Source organism: Salmo salar, chromosome 01, assembly GCF_965601325.2.
Source record: "Salmo salar chromosome 01, fSalSal1, whole genome shotgun sequence".
Taxonomy (NCBI): Eukaryota; Metazoa; Chordata; class Actinopteri; order Salmoniformes; family Salmonidae; genus Salmo; species Salmo salar.
Genome location: NC_138291.1, coordinates 67,525,123 through 67,546,249, shown reverse-complemented (window position 1 = coordinate 67,546,249; position 21,127 = coordinate 67,525,123). Strand labels below are relative to the sequence as shown.

The 21,127-nt window shown below is 43.1% G+C and overlaps 1 protein-coding gene across 3 annotated transcripts in view; it reads right to left on the bottom strand.

The window, feature by feature from the left end:
* LOC106607475 (protein FAM53B) overlaps positions 1-15,410 on the bottom strand; it is a 55,440-nt gene extending 40,030 nt beyond the window's left edge. The window contains exons 1-2 of one of the 3 annotated variants that reach the window (XM_045721214.2): positions 15,260-15,407; positions 13,582-13,781 (exon numbers count right to left, since the gene is read on the bottom strand). The gene's annotated coding sequence lies outside the window, so the exon portion shown is untranslated. Of the gene's footprint in view, positions 1-13,581; positions 13,782-15,259 lie in introns of all 3 variants that reach the window. The other 2 variants (XM_045721222.2, XM_014204460.3) reach the window with 2 other exon arrangements.
* Between the last annotated feature and the right edge of the window lie 5,717 nt (positions 15,411-21,127).

The window sequence follows — 21,127 nt, the reverse complement described above, 5'->3', positions numbered from 1 at the left end:
AAATTGCATAAAAATGGATTTTAAACAGCGGTTGACATGCTTCGAAGTACGGTAATGGAATATTTAGAATTTTTTTGTCACGAAATGCGCCATGCTCGTCACCCTTCTTTACCTTTTCGGATAGTGTCTTGAACGCACGAACAAAACACCGCTATTTGGATATAACGATGGATTATTTGGGACCAAACCAACATTTGTTATTGAAGTAGAAGTCCTGGGAGTGCATTCTGACGAAGAACACCAAAGGTAATAACATTTTTCTTATAGTAAATCTGACTTTGGTGAGTGCTAAACTTGCTGGGTGTCTAAATAGCTAGCCCTGTGATGCCGGGCTATCTACTTAGAATATTGCAAAATGTGCTTTCACCGAAAAGCTATTTTAAAATCTGACATATCGAGTGCATAGAGGAGTTCTGTATCTATAATTCTTAAAATAATTGTTATGCTTTTTGTGAACGTTCATCGTGAGTAATTTAGTAAATTCACCGGAAGTTTGCGGGGGGTATGCTAGTTCTGAACGTCACATGCTAATGTAAAAAGCTGTTTTTTGATATAAATATGAACTTGATTGAACAAAACATGCATGTATTGTATAACATAATGTCCTAGGTGTGTCATCTGATGAAGATCATCAAAGGTTAGTGCTGCATTTAGCTGTGGTTTGGGTTTATGTGACATTATATGCTAGCTTGAAAAATGGGTGTCATTATTTCTGGCTGGGTACTCTGCTGACATAATCTAATGTTTTGCTTTCGTTGTAAAGCCTTTTTGAAATCGGACAGTGTGGTTAGATTAACGAGAGTCTTGTCTTTAAAATGGTGTAAAATAGTCTTATGTTTGAGAAATTGAAGTAATAGCATTTCTAAGGTATTTGAATAACGCGCCACAGGATTCCACTGGCTGTTACGTAGGTGGGACGATTTCGTCCCGCCGGCCCTAGAGAAGTTAAGAAAAGGAGAAAAGGAGAAAGTGGAAAATAAACAGAAGAATGACTCTTTCGTTAAAAGTCTTATGATAGTGAATAACTAAAGAAAGCAAAACATGAGGTTACTTCAGCTGTCGATAGGGAATTCAGGGTGTATGATTTAGAGGTGGTTGCCCATGACTCTCACACACACACACACACACCACACACACACACACACACACACACACACACACACACACACACACACACACACACACACAAAAAGGCAGAAATCATCCAGACACAAGGTCTGTGGTTTAACTTTGACAAAAAAAGTAATACAAGCACCTCTCATCTCAAGATAAAAACAGGAGCCTAAGATTAGGTCAGGGGCGGATTGGCCATCTGGCAATTCTGGCAAATGCCAGACGGGCTGAACCATTTTTTTGTTGGATGGGCTGGTCGAAATTGACACACACAGGCCCATGGGCCTGCTAAGATTTTGTTTCAATATGATATTAAGCAATTTCTCTGCTAGCTAGCCAACTTTACCAACTAGCAGCACTGTAGAAACTAAATACATTACAACGGAACGATTTGATTAGTGTAACGTTAGCTAGCTACATAGTTGTCTTTGTATCAAAGATAAAGGTAAACGCAGCCACTGCTAGCTAGCCAACTCTACCAGCTAGCGGTACTGTATCATTTTAGTCAACAAGATTTTTGCAACGTAAGCTTTCGAGTTGTGTAGTCCACTTGTGTAGCTAGCAGGACTGACTTTGTGTTAGCTAGCCAACGTTTAATTACTTCTGCGTTATGAAAGGAACTAGACACGGACACGAATGATCCATTGGTAGTTTGTTGTAACCAAGTATTGGTGCTAGCCGTGTGTTATTGGATGCTAGCATGCTAGTTAGCTACGGCGTCATAGGACACGGTGCACTGGGTGGGTTTCACGGAAGAATACTGTACCAAGTTATCTAGCTGAATAAACTAAGTTTGAGCCTATTCCTGGAAACATTGAACCACTGTAGTTTACATCAATTATAATTTCTAAGTGGAAGTTGGAAAAGTTATATTTGAGTGTTTCAGTGAATGGTTAGTGAGGGAGGCCCTCGGCTCTCTCGCTTCCCCAGTTGTTTAGATAATTTTCATTCCAATCTCCTTTGCATTAGCGTAGCCTCTCCTGTAGCCTGTCAACTATGTGTCTGTCTATCCCTGTTCTCTCCTCTCTGCACAGGCCACACAAACACTTCACACCGCATGGCCGCTGCCACTCTAACCTGGTGGTCCCAGCGCGCACGACCCACGTGGAGTTCCAGGTCTCCGGCAGCCTCTGGAACTGCCGGTCTGCGGCCAACAAGGCAGAGTTCATCTCAGCCTATGCTACCCTCCAGTCCCTCGACTTCTTGGCGCTGACGGAAACATGGATTACCACAGAAAACACTGCTACTCCTACTGCTCTCTCCTCGTCTGACCACGTGTTCTCGCATACCCCGAGAGCATCTGGTCAGCGGGGTGGTGGCACTGGAATCCTCATCTCTCCCAAGTGGGCATTCTCCCTTTCTCCCCTGACCCATCTGTCTATCTCCTCCTTTGAATTCCATGCTGTCACAGTCACTAGCCCATTCAAGCTTAACATCCTTATCATTTATCGCCCTCCAGGTTCCCTTGGAGAGTTCACCAATGAGCTTGACGCCTTGATAAGTTCCTTTCCTGAGGATGGCTCACCCCTCACAATTCTGGGTGACTTTAACCTCCCTACATCTACCTTTGACTCATTTCTCTCTGCGTCCTTCTTTCCACTCCTCTCCTCTTTTGGCCTCACCCACTCACCGTCCCCCCCTACGCTTGACCTCATCTTTACTAGATGCTGTTCTTCTACTAATCTCACTGCAACTCCCCTCCAAGTCTCCGACCACTACCTTGTATCCTTTTCCCTCTCGCTCTCCTCCAACACTACTCACTCTGCCCCTACTCAGATGGTATTGCGCCGTCACAACCTTCGCTCTCTCTCTCCTGCTACTCTCTCCTCTTCCATTTTATCATCTCTTCCCTCTGCTCAATCCTTCTCCAACCAATCTCCTGATTCTGCCTCCTCAACCCTCCTCTCCTCCCTTTCTGCATCCTTTGACTCTCTATGTCCCCTATCCTCCCGGCCGGCTCGGTCCTCCCCTCCTGCTCCGTTGCTTGACGACTCATTGCAAGCACACAGAACAGGGCTCCGGGCAGCCGTGCGGAAATGGAGGAAAACTAGCCTCCCTGTGGACCTGGCATCTTTTCACTCCCTCCTCTCCACATTTTCTTCCTCTGTTTCTGCTGCTAAAGCCACTTTCTACCACTCTAAATTCCAAGCATCTGCCTCTAACCCTAGGAAGCTCTTTGCCACCTTCTCCTCCCTCCTGAATCCTCCTCCCCCTCCCCCCCTCCTCCCTCTCTGCGGATTACTTTGTCAACCATTTTGAAAAGAAGGTTGAGGACATCCGATCCTCGTTTGTTAAGTCAAACGACACCGCTGGTCCTGCTCACATTGTCCTACCCTATGCTTTGACCTCTTTCTCCCCTCTCTCTCCAGATGAAATCCTGCAACTTGTGAAGGCCGGCCGCCCAACAACCTGCCTGCTTGACCCTATCCCCTCCTCTCTTCTCCAGACCATTTCCGGAGACCTTCTCCCTTACCTCACCTCGCTCATCAACTCATCCTTGACCGCTGGCTACGTCCCTTCTGTCTTCAAGAGAGCGAGAGTTGCACCCCTTCTCAAAAAACCAACACTCGATCTCTCCGATGTCAACAACTACAGACCAGTATCCCTTCTTTCTTTCCTCTCCAAAACTCTTGAGCGTGCCGTCCTTGGCCAGCTCTCTTGCTATCTCTCTCAGAATGACCTTCTAGATCCAAATCAGTCAGGTTTCAAGACAGGTCATTCAACTGAGACTGCTCTTCTCTGTGTCACAGAGGCTCTCCGCACTGCTAAAGCTAACTCTCTCTCCTCTGCTCTCATCCTTCTAGACCTATCTGCTGCCTTTGATACTGTGAACCATCAGATCCTCCTCTCCACCCTCTCCGAGTTGGGCATCTCTGGCGCGGCTCACTCTTGGATTGCGTCCTACCTGACAGGTCGCTCCTACCAGATGGCGGGGCGAGAATCCGTCTCCGCACCACGTGCTCTCACCACTGGTGTCCCCCAGGGCTCAGTTCTAGGCCCTCTCCTATTCTCGCTATACACCAAGTCACTTGCCTCTGTCATATCCTCACATGGTCTCTCCTATCATTGCTATGCAGATGACACACAACTAATCTGCTCCTTTCCCCCTTCTGATAACCAGGTGGCAAATCGCATCTCTGCATGTCTGGCAGACATATCAGTGTGGATGACGGATCACCATCTCAAGCTGAACCTCGGCAAGACGGAGCTGCTCTTCCTCCCGGGGAAGGACTGCCCGTTCCATGATCTCGCCATCACGGTTGACAACTCCATTGTGTCCTCCTACCAGAGTGCTAAGAGCCTTGGCGTGACCCTGGACAACACCCTGTCGTTCTCCGCTAACATCAAGGTGGTGACCCAATCCTGTAGGTTCATGCTCTACAACATTCGCAGAGTATGACCCTGCCTCACACAGGAAGCGGCGCAGGTCCTAATTCAGGCACTTGTCATCTCCCGTCTGGATTACTGCAACTCGCTGTTGGCGGGGCTCCCTGCCTGCGCCATTAAACCCCTACAACTCATCCAGAACGCCGCAGCCCGTCTGGTGTTCAACCTTCCCAAGTTCTCTCACGTCACCCCGCTCGTCCACACTCTCCACTGGCTTCCAGTTGAAGCTCGCATCTGCTACAAGACCATGGTGCTTGCCTATGGAGCTGTGAGGGGAACGGCACCTCCGTACCTTCAGACTCTGATCAGTCCCTACACCCAAAGAAGGGCACTGTGTTCATCCACCTCTGGCCTGCTGGCCCCCCTACCTCTGCGGAAGCACAGTTCCCGCTCAGCCCAGTCAAAACTGTTCGCTGCTCTGGCACCCCAATGGTGGAACAAGCTCCCTCACGACGCCAGGACAGCGGAGTCAATCACCACCTTCCGGAGACACCTGAAACCCCACCGCTTTAAGGAATACCTGGGATAGGATTAAGTAATCCTTCTAACCCCCCCCCCCCAAAAAAAAAGATATAGATGTACTATTGTAAAGTGGTTGTTCCACTGGATATCATAAGGTGAATTCACCAATTTGTAAGTCGCTCTGGATAAGAGCGTCTGCTAAATGACGTAAATGTAAAATGTAAATCTATAATGAGCCTTTGGCTGATCAGTGAGCAACGGCCGGCCCCCTACCAAAATGGACCAGCCCGGTTTTCTGATTGGCTGAGGTCATGCAAACTCACATTCAAAACACGGCAGCAGCCGAGTCCTGCTCCGACTTGTCATCAGTTCGATAGCCAATATATATTTCTTTACCTTTATTTAACTAGGCAAGTCAGTGAAGAACAAATTCTTATTTCCAATGATGGCCTACCCCGGCCAAACCCGAACCCGGACAACCCTGGGTCAATTGTGCGCCACCCTATGGGACTCCCAATCACAACCAGTTGTGATACTGCCTGGAATCGAACAAGTGTCTGTAGTGACGCCACTAGAATTGAGATGTGGTGACTTAGACCGCTGCGACACTTGGGAGTCCCCAAAGATCATGGATTTTTCCAAACAGTAAGGTGCATTATTCTCATGATTCCTGTAATGAAAGTGTCTGCCCTGCCCATGTGCCTGTTTTTCTGGGGCATGCTGCTGTGATGAGCGAACCACTCTCCTCTCCCCCCATGCTCTTGAGAGAAAAATGCATTCTGATCGAATAACATTTCAAAATGCAATTGCGGGAAAAACACAGATTTGGAAGTTTGTCCCCTTGTCCCTGTCGGAGAGAGGAGGGTCTCAACTTTGTGTAGGTATCAGAGAGCTGTCTGCTGATAGAATGCCAGTTCGTGAATTCTCATCTGAGTGGAGAAGTATAACTGAAGCACAAAATTCCTTGTGTTTCTTCTCCTCTCCTTTCTGCTCCTCCCCCATCTTCTCTGAGCAGAAAGGCCCGTTGCACTAGCGACTCCAGACTCCACACAGACACAGTGTTTACACATGCTGCTCCAGAGCCAGTACTATTCTTCCTTCAGACAAGCTTGCATCAAAACTTTGTTCATTTTCACAATGTCTCTCGTTCACATTCACTTGTAAATGTCCAAACTCACCAACAATTACATTTGGTAGCTCCTACCTACAGTACCAGTCAAAAGTTTGGACACACCTACTCATTCAAGGGTTTTTCTTTATCTGTACTATTTTCTACATTGTAGACTAACAGTAAAGACATCAAAACTATGAAATAACACATATGGAATAATGTAGTATCCAAAAAAGTGTTAAACAAATCAACATATATTTTATATTTGAGATTCTTCAAAGTAGCCATCCTTTTCCTTGATGACAGCTTTGCACACTCTTGGCATTCTCTCAACCAGCTTCATGAGGTAGTCACCTAGAATGGATCTCAATGAACAGGTGTGCCATGTTAAAAGTTAATTTGTGGAATTTCTTTCCTTCTTATTGCGTTTGAGCCATTCAGTTGTGTTGTGACTAGGTTGGGGTGGTATACAGAAGATAGCCCTATTTGGTAAAAGACCAAGTCCCTATTATGGCAAGTACGGCTCAAATAAGAAAAGAAAAATGACAGTCCATCATTACTTTAACACATGAAGGTCAGTCAATACAGAACATTTCAAGAACTTTGAAAGTTTCTTCAAGTGCAGTCGCAAAAACCATCAAGCGGTATGATGAAACTGGCTCTCATGAGGACCGCCACAGGAAAGGAAGACTCAGAGTTACCTCTGCTTCAGAGGATAAGTTCATTACAGTTAGCAGCCTCAGAAATTGCAGCCCAAATAAATGCTTCACAGAGTTCAAGTAACAGACACATCTCAACACCAACTGTTCAGAGGAGACTGCGTGAATCAGGCCTTCATGGTTGAATTTCGGCAAAGAAACCACTACTAAAGGACACCAATAATAAGAAGAGACTTGCTTGGGCCAAGAAACATGAGCAATGGACATTAGACTGGTGGAAATCTGTCCTTTGGTCTGATTTGAGATTTTTGGTTCCACCCGCCGTGTCTTTGTGAGACGCAGAGTAGGTGAACGGGTGATCTCTGCATGTGTGGTTCCCACCGTGAAGCATGGAGGAGGAGGTGTGATGGTGCTTGCTGGTGACACTGTCTGTGATTTATTTAGAATTCAAGGCACACTTAACCAGCATGGTTACCAAGGCATTCTGCAGTGATACGTCATCCCATCTGGTTTGTGCTTAGTGGGACTATCATTTGTTTTTCAACAGGACAATGACCCAAAACACACCTCCGGGCTGTGTAAGGGCAATTTGACCAAGAATGAGAGTGATGGAGTGCTGCATCAGATGACCTGGCCTCCACAATCACCTGACCCCAACCCAAATGAGATGGTTTGGGATGAGTTGGACCGCAGAGTGAAGGAAAAGCAACCAACAAGTGCTTTTCCTTCGAGACTGTTGGAAAAGCATTCCAGGTGAAGCTGGTTGAGAGAATGCCAAGCGTGTGCAAAGCTGTCATCAAGGCAAAGGGTGGCTACTTTGAAGAATCTACAATATATTTTGATTTGTTTAACACTTTTTTGGTTACTACATAATTCCATGTGTGTTATTTCATATTTTTGATTTCATCACTATTATTTTACAATGTAGAAAATAGTAAAAACAAAGAAAAACCCTGGAATGAGTAGGCGTGTTCAAACTTTTGACTGGTACTGTATATATGTATAACTTTATGAGTTGGATTTCCTGTCTTTGCAATTAGTTTATTTTGGTTTGCGCTCATTAGCATATTTAGCTAGCAGCCTCCTAGGAAATTCACTATTACTTATACAATTTTTTTTTGCATTCTGGTAATAGACGCCCAAATGGTATTTTTTGCATTCTTTGGCATCCCTTTGTGAACTAAGCCGGTAATACCATAAATCTCGGAATGACAGAAGGACGGTATGACGATATCAAAATCTGGATACAGCCCAACCCTAAAAAAAAAGGTGGGTACAAAATGACAGGACCAGGGCGTAATTCTTGTCCCAGTCCGTCCCTAGAGAATGCAGTGCAAAAACAACACTGGAAACTTTACACCACGCAGACAGGAGTTCTCTTTCAGCCAAAGTCAATGTATGGGATGTCAACGTACACACTTTTTGGGGACGTGCATTCATTGAAAGTCTAGACAGAAACACTGTCAGTCATCTCTCTCAGGTTCAGTCCACAAGGAAATATAACTACATTGAACCCTGACTTATTGAACCCAACAGTCTTCAGTAGTCTCCTTTCTTTGTCCATCTCAACATAAGGCTTCTCATCAGGCCTCTCACCAATCAGTGGTAATGATGAAAATTCAAAAGAAGCCAATTAAAATGAATGATGAGAGACAAAAGAAAGATGTGGCGATGTGACTCAGGGCTTTAAAAAAATGATTCCCTTCCGAAAATGCGGTTCAACTGAAACCACATCTTGTCATTGACAGGGGGTTGGGGAGGGTTGCTCTGGTGTATGCCAGAATGGCTCCTTTTTTCTCACCAGCCGGTCTCTGTGGGTATTTGATGCATCATGTGAATGACAAACTCAGCAAAAAAAGAAACTTCCCTTTTTCAGGACCTTCTTAAAAATCCAAATAACTTCACAGATCTTCAGTGTAAAGGGTTTAAACACTGTTTCCCATGCTTGTTCAATGAACCATAAACAATTAATGAACATGCACCTGTGGAACGGTCGTTAAGACACTAACAGCTTACAGATGGTAGGCAATTAAGGTCACAGTTAACCTGTTGGGGGTAGGGGGCAGTATTGACACGGCCGGATAAAAAAACGTACCCGATTTAATCTGGTTACTACTCCTGCCCAGTAACTAGAATTATTATTGGCTTTGGATAGAAAACACCCTAAAGTTTCTAAAACTGTTTGAATGGTGTCTGTGAGTATAACAGAACTCATATGGCAGGCAAAAACCTGAGAAGATTCCTTACAGGAAGTGGCCTGTCTGACAAGTTGTTGTTCATCTTGGCTCTTTTTATTGAAGACTGAGGATCTTTGCTGTAACGTGACACTTCCTACGGCTCCCATAGGCTCTCAGAGCCCGGGAAAAAGCTGAACGATATCGAGGCAGCCCCAGACTGAAACACATTTACGCTTTTGGCAAGTGGCCGATCAGAGGACAATGGGCTTAGGCACGTGCCCGAGTCGACCCCATGCTTTTTTTTCTTTCGTCTGTTTACCTAAATGCAGATTCCCGGTCGGAATATTATCGTTTTTTTTACGAGAAAAATGGCATAAAAATGGATTTTAAACAGCGGTTGACATGATTCAAAGTACAGTAATGGAATATTTAGAATTTTTTTGTCACGAAATGCGCCATGCTCGTCACCCTTCTTTACCCTTTCGGATAGTGTCTTGAACGCACGAACAAAACGCCGCTATTTGGATATAACAATGGATTATTTGGGACCAAACCAACATTTGTTTTTTGAAGTAGAAGTCCTGGGAGTGCATTCTGAAGAAGAACACCAAAGGTAATAACATTTTTCTTATAGTAAATCTGACTTTGGTGAGTGCTAAACTTGCTGGGTGTCTAAATAGCTAGCCCTGTGATGCCGGGCTATCTACTCAGAATATTGCAAAATGTGCTTTCACCGAAAAGCTATTTTAAAATCAGACATATCGAGTGCATAGAGGAGTTCTGTATCTATAATTCTTAAAAGAATTGTTATGCTTTTTGTGAACGTTTATCGTGAGTAATTTAGTAAATTCAACGGAAGTATGCTAGTTCTGAACGTCACATGCTAATGTAAAAAGCTGGTTTTTGATATAAATATGAACTTGATTGAACAAAACATGCATGTATTGTATAACATAATGTCCTAGGTGTGTCATCTGATGAAGATCATCAAAGGTTAGTGCTGCATTTAGCTGTGGTTTGGGTTTATGTGACATTATATGCTAGCTTGAAAAATGGGTGTCTGATTATTTCTGGCTTGGTACTCTGCTGACATAATCTAATGTTTTGCTTTCGTTGTAAAGCCTTTTTGAAATCAGACAGTGTGGTTAGATTAACGAGAGTCTTGTCTTTAAAATGGTGTAAAATAGTCATATGTTTGAGAAATTGAAGTAATAGCATTTCTAAGGTATTTGAATATCGCGCCACAGGATTACACTGGCTATTGAGTAGGTGGGACGAAATCGCAAGCGTCCCACCTAGCCCATAGAGGTTAATGCAGCTGGTGGCCACACCAGATATTGACTGTTACTTTTGATTTTGACCCCCCCTTTGTTCAGGGAGACATTATTCCATTCCTGTTAGGCACGTCTGTGGAACTTGTTCAGTTTATGTCTGAGTTGTTGAATCTTGCTATGTTCATACAAATATTAACACATGTTAAGTTTGCTGAAAATAAATGCAGTTGACAGTGAGAGGACGTGAGTTTATATACACACAGAAACGTGGGGGGAACCGGTGAACATTACTATTTGTTGGAACTCAGCTCACAGACTTTGACGTTGTGGGCGAAGCAGAGCAGTTATGACTGAAGGTCACACAGAAAGAGTTAAAAGGTCGTCGTTAAAATGAAATGTGTGCAACACAGAGGCACAGACAGGCATGGCTAACAATCCTTTTTTCTGGAGGCTTTGCATAATGCCTTGGGCCAAGGAACCACAGAAAGAAAGAGGGGGAGAGAGATAAAGTGAGAGAGCGAGAGGGTTACAGAGAGAGGGAGAGAATGGAACAGTGCCTTGCTCACAGGCACGCAGCTGCCCACTCATAGAATGGAGGGCCTCACACACAAAGGTCTTGCAAATGTGTGCGTCTTAAGCACACACAGGAGCATAGAGTGATCCCCTTTAAAAACCTACTTGGTTTAATTACCTCCATAAATTACTACAGCTATCCCATGTCCAAAACAAGTCCCTCTTGTCTGTCTACCGCCTGTCTAGCTATCTGAGACAACCCTGTTCAACTTGACTGTGTTTCCCATGCAGATTCCAGCATAGGCCTTTCAGGTTTTACTGTGCTAAAAATAAGAAATTGAATCAAGCACAGTTGTTTGATAACAACAGATTGTCTGGAAAGGTTTGAGGAAGTGTTGTGGAAATTCTTACACAGGTACAGCAGTTGTCTTATGTACGGCTATACACAGAGAAGTTATATTTGCATGATTTAGCGTAATGAATTCATCATTACTGTTTTGTTGAATTTATGTGACCGACCAATACTGGTTCATGACATGTGACAGACCAATACCTCACGAGGCTTCTTCTCTCTAAGCTGAGACCTTGAAACTGAGATATCTTTCGTTCTCAAAACAAAGGTCTGGGCGTACTGCCAAATTGCAGCTACTGATAGTGAGGATTCGATCAGTCAGTCACTTGCATGAGCATAGAAAACGGTTACTAGAAAAGCACATGAATAGAACACAGAAATGTGCTATTAGAAAAGCACAAACATTAAAAATGTCCAGCAAAGAAGATATGATCTTCAATCATTGTGAAACTAAACAATGCTGAGTATCACAGCTTTCTTTGGCAATCACAAGCAAGTCAAAGCGTAGTTATCATATCTGTGTTTACCACCATAGCTAAGAAGTATGAACCAAAACACAAACTGTTGTCCTGAACAGCCCCTAGACTCAGACACACACAGGGCTGGTGGCCTACCCATATCAACATCCCCTTTGCATTTAGATACTAGAGCTGGGCATCTGAGGCAATCTAAGCCTGACTTTGCACCTAGTTTGCCAGTTGAACTGAGATTAGTTTTCAAGTGAACGAGTAAATTCCCTCCTGCCTGCACGTAAGAAGGGGAAAGGTCAACTATGTACATGGGGCCTTCACTAAAACCAGTATTTTTGCCAATAACCACCTTAGTAAACCTAGAGAGAACCAAGACATATACAAACACATAGGCATACCTTCTTTCAGGCTGTCCTAGTAAGGTGAGAACAGATAAACAGTTACACTAAGCATTTATGGAATTTCAGGCCATCCTGATACAAAACCAGTCCTGCCTGGTATTTAGTGCCTGATGTCTGCAAATGTCAACCATCTCTTCCTCAACATAACCAGAGGGGAAAAAACAAATACTCTTAACAATAACTTCCCTAGTCCCAAAGGAAACGACCCTGACAAACCCATAGTCAAAGTGTACCATTGTAAGTTGTACTTTAATTCAGTGTACCTAAACATTCTGTAGCCCCCCAATTACATTACACACTCCAACCATGATCCAAAATAAGACTCCAAAAAACAATTCTAACAATACAGCAACACTTTGATTGTTTTGTTTAGAGAGTAGAGGAGAAGTTTGATTGTCTGAACTCATGAAATTGAATGAGCACACCATTCAGACCAACTTTGTCAAAGACGCATTTGAAGGGTTTTCTGAAAAGTCTAGGGGTTGCATTCCATTCAGCAACAAAAACAAAGAACAAAGTGACTCATATCAAGATATACCCGCTGCACCCATCCTCTGCTAAACCACGATCGAGAAGACTGAAATATATTGCTGAGTGTGGTGTCTTGCCCAGTGTGTGTGTGTGTGTGTGTGTGTGTGTGTGTGTGTGTGTGTGTGTGTGTGTGTGTGTGTGTGTGTGTGTGTGTGAGATAACTCATGGAACACCACAAACGACTATCAATCTCTTCTAAGATCGCGGAGCGGAGGAGTGTGTCAATAAAATGTTATAATAAAGCCACATTACTCTCGACTTGCAGTTCCTGAAAACAGACAAGGGTTACAGGCACAAAACATGACATGAAAGTGGAAATTAGGTGTGAAATGGAAGCTAAAAGTCTACATTTCTGGGAAATGAAGGCATAGATACATTTTTCAACCGTTTTCCATCCTAAAAATGAGGAATAAGCAAAGGCTTTGATTTCTGGTCACACAGATGGAAAAGGGGTCTTAACATCTACTAGAAGTCTAAAAGTCTTAAAAGGTATTAGAGATACATCAAAACACAATAATGATGAAGTGAAGACCCCTGCCAGCTAAAATCAACATAGTTTAGCAAAAACTATTTGCCTTCTGTAAGATTAAGAAATACTGCCTAGTGTCTTGTCATGGTGTCATTCTTATGGGGTGGCAGGTAGCCTAGTGGTTAGAGCGTTGGACTTGTAACCGAAAGGCTGAAATCCCTGAGCTGACAAGGTAAAAATCTGTCGTTCTGCCCCTGAACAAGGCAGTTAACCCACTGTTCCTAGGCCGTCATTGAAAATAAGAATTTGTTCTTAACTGACTTGCCTAGAGGTAAAATAAAAATTCTGTTACCGGCTGTTGATCCACTTCACTTACTGTAGTTACATAACCAAAATAGTTTTGTTTCAAACTCAAGGTGTCATATCATAGCTGATACCCCATTCTTTCTCAGACATCTTTGAATCTCAATTCAAAGTAGATATTTCACAGTTTTTGGAAAACGTGGTCACATAAAACACTGAGGAAGATGTTACTGTCATTCTGTTACCAAACTTTGCATCTGCACTGTTCTTCAAGGTAATGTGGTTTTGTAACATTCTCAGTGGCAATTTTTAAAGTGGACTTCTGCATATACACTGAGTGTACAAAACATTAAGAACACCTTGCTAATATTGAGTTACACCCCTCACACAGGTCTTTTGCGCTCAGAAAAGCCTCAATTCCTCGGAGCATGGACTCTACAAGGTGTCGACTTCGTTCCACAGGGATGCTGGCCCATGTTGACTCCAATCCTTCCCGCAGTTGTGTCAAGTTGGATGGATGTCCTTTGGGTGGTGGACCATTCTTGATACACACAGGAAACTGTTGAGTATGAAAAAAACAGTAGTGTTGCAGTTCTTGACACAAACCGGTGTGCCTGGCACCTACTACCATCCCCCGTTCAAAGGCACTTAAATATTTTGTCTTGCCCATTCACCCTCTGAATGGAGCACACATAATCCATGTCTCAATTGTCTCAAGGCTTAAAAATCCTTCTTTAACTTGTCTCCTCCCCTTCATCTACACTGTTTGAAGTGGATTTAACAATTTACATCAATAAGGGATAATAGCTTTCACTCGGATTCACCTGGTCAGTCTATGTCATGGAAAGAGCAGGTATTCATTTTTTAAATGTAACCTTTATTTAACTAGGCAAATCAGTTAAGAACAAATTCTTATTTACAATGACGACCTACCCCTGGCCAAACTCGGACGACGCTGGGCCAATTGTGCGCCACCCAATGGGACTCCCAATCACGGCCGGATGTTCATACAGCCTTGATTCGAACTAGGGACTGTAGTGACGCCTCTTGCACTGAGATGCAGTGCCTTAGACCGCTGCACCACTCGGGAACATTCATAATGTTTTGTACACTCAGTGTAGGTGTATGGGTTGTTAAACTTAGCAATCAATGGTTTTTACTTCGCATACATTTTAAAGTGAAAAAGTGAGTCTCAGCATCACTCTGTTACTGTGGAATTGCCCAAACCCCAATGTGCCTGCACAACCATAATAATAGCATATCCAGCTCTACAATTCCCCCTCTGGATATTTGAGGGTATGCAAGCATGGTGAGAGGTAGCCTAGGCAGCCGATAGTGAGGGTGCCTAGGCTAGGTGAGAGGGGGGGAGAAAAAAGTAGTACTCCACAGAGTGAGTGCGGGTTGGAAAGGGCGAGAGGGGGGTTGAGTTGAGTTGAGTCAAGTACAGACAACCGAACCGCGTTACAGAGCTGGAGCCTTGAATACAGTAAGGCTTTTGTCCCAGTGGCCCAAGCACTGCGCACAAAGCAAATTATCTATCAATCACCTCCTCTCTATTCTCCTATACGACTACGCGCTGTTCTACTACAGTGGAGTGTATTCTCCTATACGACTACGCGGTGTTCAACTACTGTGGAGTCATGCGCATCAGGCAGCTAGAAAGCAAGCAAGTTAATTTCACAGAATCGCAACACGGTATTTGCCTTGTTCCTCAATGACATTGTGCAGTTGCTTATTTTAATATAAATAAAACACGATAATCATAATTTCCCAAACACTTGCTATTATGAAAGCATGGATAACAAGCAAGCAACACTTCCAAGTTTCTTGACAATATTTGACTTTCTCTAGCCATAGGTTAGCCTAAGCAACAATATTGTATGCTTATTTGAACTTATTGCATGTTAGTTAGCAACGGAAAACATCTCAAGCAAACTTCAGCAATCAATAAACTATTTTGGGAAACAAAGACACCCAAAAGAGGATGAACATACAATGTCATAAGTAAAGATGATATCGGGATGGATGCCTTACTACCTGGCCAGCTGAGAGTCTGTCGAGGTTAAGTCATCTTCGATATCCGCAACAAAGGACCTGCAACGTATGTGGGTCCTCATGCGCACTGCTGCCGCCACAGCGACGTTGTCAGTGTGGGACTGAGCAACTGCATGAAACTCTGTACTCGCTAGCTAGGTTGTAACAAAACCTTCGTTCAGCGAAACCATTTCTCACGCGGGGGAAGCAAGCAACTATTGGTTCCAATTCAGCTTGACCATGCTTATATTGAGAATATTTAATATATTCGGTATGTTGTGTTTTTTTGCCATTCATTACACATTGTTTTACTTCTAGTTCAATGGAAACTACATCATTTTACTCTCCCCCTCCGTATTGGTATCGTCTACTCGTGTGTCCTTTCCCCCACAAACTATTCTGAATGTACAACTCTGTAGTAACGTTGTAACAGTAAGTAGTTCACTTGGCTTCATGCCCATAGGGGGCACAGGGGCACTTGCCCCCTCAGATTTGTCATGTAAAAAAAAACACATAATGTAGTTGTTGTTTCTCTATAATACTACTAGCCACATAGCAATTTCATGATGTTGGCTTTAGCTAGCCCAGATAGTTATGAGGTTGGGAGATTGGGAGCCTAACTACCAAGAAGCCATATCAATTAAGTTAGAGTAGCTTTCTTGTCTATTTTAGCTGGCCTGCCTGATGGCAAGGTTTAGAATATAAATAACTAAAGGTACTTAAGACACATTCCTTGCAATTTTTTACCCAGTCTTTAGCAGAGATGCAGAGAATAATATTTACACTGAACAAAAATATAAATGCAACATGCAACAGTTTCTAAGATTTTACGGAGTTACAGTTTATATAAGGACATCAGTCAATTAAATAAATGCATTAGGCCCTAATCTATGGATTTCACATGACTGGGAATACATTATTGTATCTGTTAGTCACCGATACCTTAAAAAAAAGGTTGGGCTTGGATCAGAAAACCAGTCAGTATCTGGTGTGACCACCATTTGCCTCATGCAGCGCGACACATCTCAGCATAGAGTTGATCAGACTGTTGCTTGTAGCCTGTGGAATATTGTCCCACTCCTCTTCAATGGCTGTGCGAAGTTTCTGGATATTTGTGGGAACTGGAACACGCTGTTGTGCACGTCGATCCAGTGCACCCCAAACATGCTCAATGGGTGACATGTCTGGTGAGTATGCAAGCAATGGAAGAACTGGGACACTATCAGCTTCCAGGAATTGTGTACAGATCTTTGTGACATGGGGCCGTGCATTATCATGCTGTAACATGAGGCAATAGCAACAGATGAATGGCACGACAATTGACCTTAGATACCGTGACGAGATCCTCTGTGCAATCATAATGCCATTGATTAATTGCAATTGTGTTCATTGTCCATAGCTTATGCCTGCCCATACCATAACCACACCGCCACAATGGGGTACTCTGTTCACCTGTTGACATCTTCAAAACGCTCGCCCATGGGACACCATACACGCTGTCTGCCATCTGCCCGGTACAGTTGAAACCGGGATTCATCTGTGAAGAGCACACTTCTCCAGCGTGCCAGTGGCCGTCAAAAGTGAGCATTTGTCTACTGAAGTCGGTTACGACGCCAAAATGAAGTCAGGTCAAGGGTGGTGATGATGACGAGCACGCAGATGAGCTTCCTTGAGACGGTTTCTGACAGTTTGTGCAGAAATTCTTTGGTTGTGCAAACCCACAGTTTTATCAGCTGTCATGATGGCTCGTCTCAGACCATCCCGCAGGTGAAGAAGCCCGGATGTTGAGGTCCTGGGTTGGCATGGTTACACATGGTCTGCGCTCAAACCCACAGTTTTATCAGCTGTCTGGATGGCTCGTCTCAGACCATCCCATAGGTGAAGAAGCCGGATGTTGAGGTCCTGGGTTGGGATGGTTACACATGGTCTGCGCTTGTGAAGCCAGTTGGACCTATTGCCAAATTCTCCAAAACTTAATTGGAGGCGGCTTATGGTAGAGAAATTAACATTAAATTAGCTGACAACAGTTCTAGTGGACATCTGTGTCATTGCGTTGTGTGACAAAACTGCACATTTTAGTGTGGCCTTTTATTGTCCCCAGCACAAGGTGCACCTGTGTAATGCTCATGCCGTTTAATCAGCTTCTTGATATGCCACACCAGTCAGGTGAATGGATTATCTTGGCAAAGGAGAAATGCTCATGAACAGGGATGTAAACAAATTTGTGCACAACATTTTAGAGAAATAAGCTTTTTTGTGCGTATGGAACATTTCTGGGATCTTTCATTTCAGCGAATGAAACATGGGACCAACACTTTACATGTTACGTTTATTTTTTTGTTCAGTATAGTTACTTTAAAATAACCACCATTCAGGAGGATACAGACAGCTGAAGAGGTATGCTTGGATATACAGAAAAATATATATTTTTTACATAGAATTATGCATAATGATTATGGCTCTAGATTGCAGGAAAAAGCTATTTCGGGTGTTTGAAAACGGCAAAATTCTCCAAATTACAGACAATGGGCCTAGCTCCCCTCCAGACCACCCCCAGCCATCCCCCCAGCCCCCTCAGATTTTTGCGGTGCATGATGCCCCTGAATCAGCCTGTCAGTAGCGGTGCATGGGTAAAATCACCAGGGAAGCCAAGCCAGGAAAAAAATTACATTTTACAAGCTATGTGTTGTGATAATTGTGTTGTTCTCTCTATACCCTCTTAGTTCATATGCCTTGACACCATGCTATATAGGTCAAGGCCGAGAAGTTGCAGAATAAATTCAACCACACCTGTTTCATCACAAAACCAGAGAGCAACATCTATCCGGTGAAGTCCACAAAACATATTGCATGTCACAAACAGTTACATGACCTAAAGCATGGTCAAGCAAGTTAATGTTTCCGACATTTTCGGACTACTAAACAACTATTAATTTAGACCCACAGAGAGTTACAAGTCGCAAAGAAAACAGGTGCTGACTCCACTATTCCAGCACCATTTCAACATAATCTAATCACCTATGCTGAGTCTAATACAGTGACAACTAAAATATAACAAAAATAATTTAGTCTAATCAACGTAAGCTAAATATGATGTGGCTGTCCATGGTATTGATTTCTCTCTGTGTGTGTGGAAGTAGAAAAAAATGTGTTGACTCACCCCACTTGTTGAGAAACGCCAATGCCATCCTACTCTTTCATGTTGCCTAAACAGTCTATGACTTTATCATACAAGCTTTTAGTTTTTGTTGTCCTAGGCTACCTGGCTAAAATGCTTTCTCGCTAACCTAACTTCCTTTCATGGGCAACAATTCACTAAGCCAGCTAGTTAACATTAGCCTAACGTTACAACATTGAGCTACATATTGAACTTCCATCCTCTCAGGACAGGGGCACAATGTATGAATTTATGGTTCATTCAGAATCGCCGTTATAATCATTGGCCAGTACGAAGAATTAAGTAAAACCACAAGTCAAAATCCATATCTCAATTCATGGCTAATTTAGGAAAGGGACGATTTCAGCTAGCTACTAGCCACCGAAGGACAATGACACAACGAGATGCAACAATTCACGTTTTCTGTCAATGACGTTTGGCTTCTAATGTGATGTGACTGTGTGCCAGTACAATTCACGGCTGAGCTCACTCAGTTTTGCTCAACGCTGATTGGCTATAATTAAAAAATATATATTATTAAGGGAGGTCAAATGCTCGCTGGCCTCCCTTGCATTCAATGCTAAGGGCAGCAACAATGGCATACTCGTTTTGACCAGACAGCATAGATGGGTTACACATACAGAGAGGGGCTGTTTCATTCGCTTGGATGCTTTCTCCGGTGAGATACATTCAGCCTCTTGCGAATTGAAGGAAATTTTCTTGGTCATTTTGGGGGGTAAGTCTGGCTTCCCCTTGGCTACCATGAATACACACCACTGCAGCCTGTGGCATATTAATTGAAACTTATTGTTTCCAGGCCTTTATAACCTGTAATTTATGACACTTGGCTAAATACTAGGCCCTATAAATGTTATTTATTTTTTTATTTCACCTTTATTTAACCAGGTAGGCAAGTTGAGAACAAGTTATCATTTACAACTGCGACCTAGCCAAGATAAAGCAAAGCAGTTCGACACATATAACAACACAGAGTTACACATGGAGTAAAACAAACATACAGTCAATAATACAGTAGAAAAATAAGTCTATATACAATGTGAGCAAATTAGGTGATATAAGGGAGGTAAAGGCAATAAATAGGCCATGGTGGCGAAGTAAATACAATATAGCAAATAAAACACTGGCATTGTAGATTTCACAGTAGATGAGTGTGCAAAGTAGAAATACTGGGGTGCAAAGGAGCAAAATAAATAAATAAAAACAGTAGGGGAAGAGGTAGTTTTTTGGGCTATTTATAGATGGGCTATGTACAGGTGCAGTGATCTGTGAGCTAGATAGTGAGGGAGATAAGTGTTTCCAGTTTCAGAGATTTTTGTAGTTCAATGCAGCAGTGCTCTGATTCAGATTGCCATTTGTAGGCTTATGTTTAAAAGTGTTCCTTCCTTGTCACAGTAATATTTGTATACACTCATAGTTCTACTTAAAAATATACTAGATAAAGAAAGTGTCATGTAGAAACATGTAGTAGGTCTAAAGTTATATAAACTATGTAGCCGTAGCAAAATACTAGGCCAGGCCTAGTAACCTAAATTAATGTTTAATAGTTGTACGTAGAGATATATAGCTACATCCATATACTCTGTAACTGTGAAGTTGACTGAGCTGCCTGTACAGTCTCATTGGGACCCGGCAGATGTTTTGAAATGTGGCAAGGAGGAATTTCTCCCACTTCCACATTGCTTCCCCAGCATGGAAAACTGCACAGCTACATGCAGGAGTAATTCAATCAGCACCCGGAAATCGTATTAAGAGGACTCAAACGTTTCCAAGGAGATGGAATGAAAAACATAAATATTTACTGTATCACACTTGAGAATTAAATAAAAGTACAGCATTCATGGTCTTAGTGCGGCAAGAAGGCAGTGGCATCAACTCTGCAACTCTTGATTAACATTGAGTGGAATAAAAGTGTGGCTTCACACCAGTGCCTGCACACATGTTGCCCGCTGACGATGGCAAAATTATGAACCTACTTTACATTTCATGTTACCCATATTCTTAATGTGTATGTCTTCTGTGACTCACGAGACACAGATCATGTGTCTATGGCAATGGACATCCTAAAACAGGCCAATCTTGTCCTGTAAGGGCTTGTGTGGGTGGGGTTCAGACTTTTGCCTGCACCCACACCAGTCCTTTTTGGTAGGACTGCTTACGCCTGCCCTAGAAATAGCTTGGCATGCCAGGTGGCTGTTGAAAGAGGATGACATGCTCCAAGCAGATGAATGAAACTCCTCTGTTCAACAAAATGTATAATTTAGGCCTCAAATTCCTGGAGCCAGTTTAATGACTGCTGCCTTAAAACATGGTGTACATTGTGCATGCTTTAGTTTAATTAACAGCACCAGCGCTCCAGATGTGTTCCTGTTCACAGCCTCGTAAACTAACAAACTAACCACTATCAAACCCTCAGCACAGGGTGACAGGATCACAATCACATAGCAGATGCATAAACATTTGCATGGAAATGATCTATCACTTCTATTCTTCCAGAAGGAACTAAGGTGCTTTCCACAGATGCAACTGGAGGATTATTTGAATGGTGTTCTGCAACTGCATTAGCAGCATACCCTGACAGTAAGGAATGCTGTGTGGAAAAGTTGACTGAAATACTCTCATGACTTGACTTCCATTAACAGGATTGTACTACCTCCCAGTCTCCATATTTGTGACTGCGTCTCTTAACAACAGCA